Genomic DNA, 8,223 nt, shown 5'->3' with positions numbered 1-8,223 from the left:
AGTTGTCCTAGACACGTGGTGCTGTGCTTCTCGTCCGGTGTGCGATACCTCGAGTTGTCCTAGACGCGGCACTGCGCTTCTCGTCCGTTGTGCGATACCTCGAGTTGTCCTAGACGCGGCGCTGCGCTTCTCGTCCGATGTGCGATACCTCAAGTTGTCCTAGACGCGGCGCTTGGCTTCTCGTCCGGTGTGCGATACCTCGAGTTGTCCTAGACGCGTGGCGCTGCGCTTCTCGTCCGGTGTGCGACCCCCTTAAAATGAAGAAGAAGAATTGGTATTTGGCGCTTTTTTTGAGGATCTACCGTTGAGCGCGGTGATGACGTCATCACGCGCGCGCTCATCCAGCGTCGCGTTGTGATGGGAAGTTCGGCTCTTTTCAACGATTCGGCTCTTTTGGCTCGGCTCCCTTAGAAGAGCTCCCTTCTATTTTAGGACAATTTACCAATTGTGAATGGTTTCTGTGTTGGTAAGCAATTTTTTATTCAGTATTTTCATAAAAGCCTTATTTTTATGAATTTTTTTTTCATTACAAAAAAAAATTCACAGATTTTAATAAAACTTTAATAATAACACTTTAGTCTTTAGTGCAGGTTGGCATTCAGAAATATCAGATGCCTCAGCTTGGATGTGCTGATGCGATTTCTCCTCTATGTGATTATTTGTCCTGTTTTTGAGAATACTCTCTCTGAGGGGACCGATGTTGCAACAATGCAGTGTCTTCCTAGCTTAACCAATGCACTTGCGTTTAAATCCGGCTCCCCCGTCTCTCTATATACTGTATATCTTTCTATATATATCTCTCTAAATATATCTTTGTGTACCCGGCTTTTACTACTATACTCGCTATCTTCAGAGCTTGTGTCCCCATTCCTTCTTTCACATAAGGGTATGATCCTAGTCTATCCTCCCATGTGATTAGCCCATAGACTGTGGATTAGCCACTTGTGTATTTTTTATTTTTATTTTTTTTTTGTAACGAAAAATTGCATAAAAATAAGGCTTTTAATGAAAACACTAAATAAAAAATTGCTTACCAACACACAAACCATTCACAATTGCTCAATTGGCCTACAATAGAAGGCTCCGGATGAAGAGTCGGCTCTTCTCGTTCGCTACAAAGAATCGGCTCTTAGGCCCTGTGTCCACCAAAGCATTTTTAGCCAGCTGAAAATGCCAGGCTCTCCGCTGAAAATGCCCAGCTGCGAGCACTTGAGAGCGCTTTTTGTGGTGCAGCGTTTTTTCAGTTGAGACGCCTTGGTTGCTATGATACGGAATATCCGCTAAACTGTATCTGATTTGGTAGATAATTTGTTTCTGACTAAAATGTTGACACAATGTAGAGTACTTGCTCTGGTCCTTGCTTTGGATGGAGGGGTGGTTGAACCACATAGAAAGAAAGGACGGACCCACCGGTCTGTGTGGGTTCATGAGATTTTGGGCGCGCGAAAACAGCTCGGTGAGTATCATCGTTTGGTCCAAGAACTGAAGTTGGACAGAAGCCGGTTCAAGGAGTACTTTCGGATGAGCAGGGCACAATTTGAAGTGTTGCTCCAGAAAAAAGGACCTTCGACCACTACCATCAGTAACATCAACATCAGGACCACCACCAGTAGTATCAAGAAAGGCTCTTTTAAGAGCCACCCAAAACCTTAAAAAATTTGCATATTTCCATTTTTGCTTTCACCAGCAAGCTATACATTGCAACAAAAATAAAACACTGACCAAAATTTTAAGTAAAATAAATGACTGGGAAAGTAGATTAATTTAAAATATATTTTTTAATCATCAATTTCCATGTACAGATTCATAAATAAATCAGTGTCATACAAATAAATATAAAAATTGAAGCAATTACAGCTGTATAAGTATTTCTGTGTTTGTGTGTCTGTCTGTGTGTATGTACGTATGCGAGTGTTTTACTAATTGTCAGAGGTAAATTCTGCCTCATGTAAAATCTGTTGGAATTTTATTTTAACTTCTGAACAACGGCGTGGAGGAAGGCGTCTCAAAGCCCCAGATAAACTTAAGAGAAAATGCTAGTCATCGTCTGTCTTATTATTAATTGCCTTCAGGACACAGCGCTGATATTCTGAGATATCTGGCTCAGACTTTCTCTTTGGAGCCAGAGTGCGACGCAAAGGTATTTCAGGTGTGCAGGGTGGTGGCACATCAGGGGAGTCAGGAGATCTAGGCTGTGTGCTGTTGGCCTGGGTTTGGGTCAGTGACAGGGATTGTGCATTCTCATCTGTTGTCTGTGAGGGAAAAAAATTAATAGCAATTTATTGATAACATATACTGCTGCTATTACTACTATTAATGATAGCCTAATAATTCCTTTGACAGAAAAAAAAAACATCAATAATTGCAATTTATTAAACAGATGTAGCATCACTTTAACATTGATGAGCCAGCGCCTCCTGATCCACTAACTGAACCGTAATAAACGTGATACAATGGCAATGGCAAGTAAAAATATTGGTTTAATTAAGCCATATGGGTTTGAATCAGAAATAAGTTGGTATGCGCAACGTAAGCAAGGAGACTGATGGCTAACTTTGTGAGGTAACATTATCTGTTTGCGCTGGTTCGTACACGGATAATGACTGATAAAACTATGTTTTTACTAGCGGACGACTACAGTGGATACTGTAACATTCGATAAATGTACTTACTTGACGATGTTGTGTCCTCAAAATGCCTTAAAGACTCAAATGCAGCCGAGTTTGTGATTCTAATCCGCGCTCAAATGCATGTGACCCTGCGGATGTCAACGCGGGAGAGGTGCATCTGACTCCGGGCTACTTTTACACTGCTGCCGCGGGTTATTATTCAAGTTGGCGGTTCTAAATACAAATAAATAGCGGTAACAGCACATGACATCGTGAAAATAGGGGGAAATATTAACAGTTAGCGAAACATCTACAGAATATAACTGTTACCGGATTAACCTGGCTGCCTTCTCACTAGACCCTATGCTTTGCAGCACAGTTAATGATATGCTAAGGACAGGATCCCTTGACGTGATTGGTTATTGAATTTTGTGACATAGCAAAAAATGGTCTGTTTCAAACCGCGTTTCTGTGACTGCCTTTGGGGAAACTACAGTTTTAAGGAGAAAATACTCAGCAATGGTGTTGATAAATAGATAGGCACATGGTTTGTCTAAAAGCATATTAAAAACACCACTGTTGTAAAGGACCCAGTGACCCCTAGTAGTCTCCTCATGGGGCGGCCTGATGGATCTTTACCTCAAGTCATTTACCCAGAATCCGAGATTTTAAGTCGCAAAAGATGGAGACATTCTCAGATCTTGGCCGATCAATTCTGGGCCCGATTCATCCGTGATTACCTTCCCAGTCTGCAGACTAGGCAGAAATGGCATGCCTCGCCTCCTGACCTCTGAGTGCATACCTACGTCATGATTGTCGACCCTCAGTTGCCCCGAGGTTTATGGCCTGTAGGTAAAGTCATTCAGACCCATCTCAGTCCCGATGGTCATATCAGATCAGCAGATGTGCAGATCAAGGATCAGATCTATACCCGACCAGTGGCCCGACTGGTTGTCCTACCAGCCTTGCCTTTAGATGATCCTGGATTCTCTAACCCACCTTTCCTGGTTGTTGTAAAGGCTCCTTTAAGAGAGAGCTTTTATTCTGATATTGTATGTCATCATCCGGCTGAGTAGTCTCATGAGTTGAGCCGCTGCTGTTGTTGAACACTGAATGGACGTTAATTCCGGTTTATTTCTGATATTTCCTGCAGAAGTTACTTTGAGGTGTTAGTCATTGACCTACAAGTAAGCCTGTTTGCTTTATTATTGTGTTTATCGAGATCGGTATTGAGTTATTTATAACAGCGTCACACGCACATGTCTAGACATTCCCGCAGACGTTGTTTTTGTTAGTTGAAATCAGCCCAAATGAGGCTGTTCCATATACAAATTATTTATTGTTCCTTTCTGATATGATGGACTCTGATGAGGAGATTGTTGGCGGAGCTCGCCCTAAGCGTCTTACTCGTCCTCCAACCTACCTAGAGCAGTATGAGGTGCAGTTTCCTCGACGCAGACCTATCTCCGAGCCTGATGTTTTCCGCACCGTGGAGACACCTGTTCCAGCCTGGGCCCTGTCCTTTCAGCCATGTGTTACCCTTCCTGGTGGTGACCGTGTCCGTCCTGATGGCTCACAGATCCTGACATCCAGTTATCAGCATGCTCAGCCTACGGTGGGCCCTCAGCTAGTCCCTTCCTCACCTTCAGCAGCTGATTCCAGTGCTTCTGCCCATCTCAGTGAGCTACAGCACCTGCGCCACGAGCATGCCGCCTTCGAAGCTGACCTGAGAGAGTTAAGAGCAGTGCGTGCAGAAGTTCGAGAGTTGGTTCACGCAGCGCAGTCCCTTCGAGCAGACCTTAGCCAAGCCAGAGGCCAATCTCTTTCGCCCGTGCAGCCCTCGGCTCTGCGGTTGTCCAGTCCTCCAGTGAAGCCCCGTGTATCCACTCCTCTAGTCGATTATGATCCTTTCCCTGATCTTCCTCCGCCGCCTTGGCCTGAGCCGGATGCAGCCTTAGCTAGACAAGTATGTGACCTTGAGTTGTCCTATGCAGCTACTTCATATCAGCCTGTGGTCTCAGGGTCTCAGCAGTTTCCCTTGGTGCTCCCTACCACTCATTTGCACCCTCCTCGACCTAGTGTTCCTGATGTTGGTGAATTCCCTCCGCCTCCTACTCCTGAGGACCTCAGAGAGTTGCTCACACCTAGTGCCATGCCATTGCCTGCCCACGGCCAGTTAGCGCCTGCCAATGTTCGTGTCCCAGCCTTTCTTCCTCAGTCAGAGCCTAAGGTGCGGCCTGTAATCCCTTCCTCTGAGTCGGTGTATCATGGCCCCCCTCCTACAATCCCCAAGTTTACTCCTCCAGATCCTAGTGAATTCGCTCGCCTTTGCATTGCCCTGGAGAACCTGCTCCCCCCAGATGGCACTGAGCTGTTTAAGTACCAGATCCTGGTAGACCACCTTAAGTTCAAGGAAGCTAAGATGATAGCTGATGCTAATTTGAATTACCCTACCCCCTTCACGGACAGCACTTTGTGACAAGTACGGCCAGCCACATCAGTTGGCCTTGAGGAGGATAGCTAGTGTACTTGACAGTCCTGACGTTAGACGAGGTGACATCCCAGCCTTCCAGAGATTTGCTCTCCAAGTCCAGTCCCTGGTCGGCCTGTTGAGAACCTTAGGACGTGATGGGGAGTTGGAGTTGAGTTGTGGTTCCCACGTCGCACGCCTTCTAAGTAAGCTTCCCCCAGAGCAGAGAGCGGAGTTTCGGCGCCATATGTTTTGTCAGCCTGGTTCTACCCCTAACCTTGTGGACCTTTTGAATTGGCTTCGGTACGAGACCTGGTGTCAGAGTTACGATGCAGAGTTGATGTCTAAGAGCTCACATGCTGGCAAGAGATCTGTTGCTATCCTCCATGGAGTTGGAGCCTCCTCAGCCCCATCCTCATCCTTGTCCCCTTCCCCAGTTGAGTTTTCCATTCCTCGTAGAGGTTCCATGCAGCCAGCGAAGCCTGCTAGAACGAAGCGTTATTGTCCTTTCTGCGATGCATCTGAGCATTACCTGAGTCAGTGTGCATCCTTCGCCCAGCTTACCCCTGATCAAGTTAAGACCTGGATCCGTAGTCACAATCGCTGTTGGCGTTGTGCCAGATCCCACCATGCTGCCCAATGTGATCTGAAGAAGCCCTGCAGTCTTTGCCGTGGCCTACATCTTCGTTCCCTTCACGACGTGAATGTCAGTCCTTCCTCTATTGAGGATTCTGCTACTGTGGAGAAGAGTTGCTTCACGAGTTTCTCCTCAGACAGGTTCTTCTTGGATAAGCCTTCTGTTAGCGGCCGTGTGATGCTCAAAGTGGTTCCAGTGCACCTGCGCTATGAGGATCACACCCTGGATACCTTTGCCCTCCTGGATGACGGGTCAGAGCGAACAATCCTGCTGTCCACTGTCATTGAAGCCCTGCGCATTCAGGGTGCTCCAGAAGACCTTCCATTATGGACAGTCAGAGACAATGTTCAGGTCATTCGTGGTCGTTCCATATCCTTCCAGATTTCTCCCATCTACCGACCGCAGATCGGTTATCAGATCAGTCACGCCTTTACTGCTGATTGCCTTAACCTGTCGCGCCAGTCCTATCCAGTTGAGCAGTTACGGCGGAAGTACAGACACTTGAGGGGCCTTCCTATTCGTACCCTTACTGATGTCCAGCCCTTGCTCCTGATAGGTTCTGACCAACCGCACCTTATCACCCCCACTGAGCCTGTTCGATGGGGCGGCCCAGGCGCGCCAGTTGCTGTTCGTACCCGCCTGGGATGGACACTTCAGGGCCCTGTTCCTTCTATGGGCTGTCCTTCGACTCCTCGCCAGTGCTTGCTTACCTCTTTGGTTCCTGTCCAAGATGAGCTCCTTCATCACGTTCAGAAATTGTGGCAGTTGGATACAGTTCCTTACCGTGAGTGTAAAGAAGTTACTCGTTCCAAGCAGGATCAGGAAGCCCTTCAGCTGCTTGACCTCAAGACCCTTACCCTAGAGATCGAGGGTGTTCGTCGCCTTGCCACTCCTCTTCTTCGTCATAGAGATATGCCTCAGTTAAATGCTCCGAGAGATTCAGTCCTGCCTAACCTCCGCAGCATGGAATGGCGTCTGCTGAAAGATCCTGAGAAAGCCAAGACCTACCAAGTGGAGATGCGGAGACTCCTTGAGACTGGAGCTGTCCGTGTTGTGCCTGCTTCTGTTCCTGATACCCCTGAGTGTTGGTACATTCCTCACCACATTGTTAGCCACAATGGGAAGTCCCGTCTCGTCTTTAATTGTTCCCATCAGTACCAAGGTCAGAGCCTTAACCAGTACCTACTGCCTGGACCTACCCTTGGAGCCTCATTGTTAGGTGTCCTCCTTCGTTTCCGAGAGCATCCTGTAGCCGTGAGCGGAGATATAAAGGCGATGTTCCACCAGGTTCGCCTCCTGCCTGAAGATCGTCCTCTACTCCGCTTCCTATGGCGAGATCTGCAGATGGATGAGGCTCTTCGGACCTTCGAGTGGTTGGTCCTACCCTTTGGCACCACCTCCAGCCCTTGTTGTGCTGTTTACGCACTCCAGCGCCACACTCATCAGCACCCCTTAACAGATGAGGAGATTCGTTTCTCTGTAGAAAGATGTTTCTACGTAGATAATTGCCTCCAGAGCCTACCTACTGCTGATGCAGCCCGGAGTCTGATTGATCGTCTGCGCACTATCCTGTCTGGGGCTGGATTTGAGATCCGGCAGTGGGCCTGTAACGATCCAGCTGTATTAAGTCACCTACCTCCTGAGGCTCGAGCAAGTAGTGTGGAGTTGTGGCTGACGCAGGAGAAGGCAGACGTCCCTGAGTCCACATTAGGGTTGAGTTGGAATTGGCAGTCCGACACCTTGTCCTATAAACACAGACCCGTGATCTATGCGACCCCTACCTTGCGGAATATTTACAGGGTCCTTGCTACACAATATGACCCTCTGGGACTGCTCCTTCCTTACACAACCCGTGCGAAAGTGATCGTTAAGCACCCTTGGAACAAACAGAGAGAGTGGGACGATCCCAACCTGCCTCCTGATCTTCTCCATTCCTGGATGCAGTGGGAAGAAGAACTTCGCTGCCTTCCTAGTGTCTCTCTTCCTCGGCCTTATGTACCCCCTGCAGGTAGGACTGAGGGAGTTACTCACGAGGTCCACATCTTCTCAGATGCCTCTGAGCAAGCTTATCTACGTACTGTTGACCCCGCCGGTCAGACCTACCTCTCCTTCCTTATCACTCGTTCCCGTGTTACCCCTAAGAGAGTACACTCCATTCCCAAATTGGAGCTCTGCGGGAGCTTAGTCGCAGAGCTCCAATTTAAGTTGCTGGCAAACGAGTTGACCTTGACGATCCAGTCTACTGTGCTGTGGACAGATTCTACGACGGTCCTTCAGTGGTTAAAGTCAGAGTCCTGTCGCTACAGAGTCTTCGTTGGCAATAGGATCGCTGAGATCCAGGAGCTTACCGATCAGTGCTCTTGGCATTATGTTAGCTCTGCCGATAACCCTGCCGATGACCTCATGAAAGGGAGATCTCTTTCCTACCTTGCTTCCCTGAACCGGTGGTCCCAAGGACCCCCTTTCCTTCTCCTTGACCCTCGAGAATGGCCGTGCCTTCGTACTTC

The sequence above is a fragment of the Sinocyclocheilus anshuiensis genome, unplaced genomic scaffold (assembly GCF_001515605.1).
Source record: "Sinocyclocheilus anshuiensis isolate Anshui unplaced genomic scaffold, SAMN03320099.WGS_v1.1 scaffold2683, whole genome shotgun sequence".
NCBI classification, from domain to species: domain Eukaryota; kingdom Metazoa; phylum Chordata; class Actinopteri; order Cypriniformes; family Cyprinidae; genus Sinocyclocheilus; species Sinocyclocheilus anshuiensis.
This window is presented reverse-complemented; position numbering follows the sequence as displayed.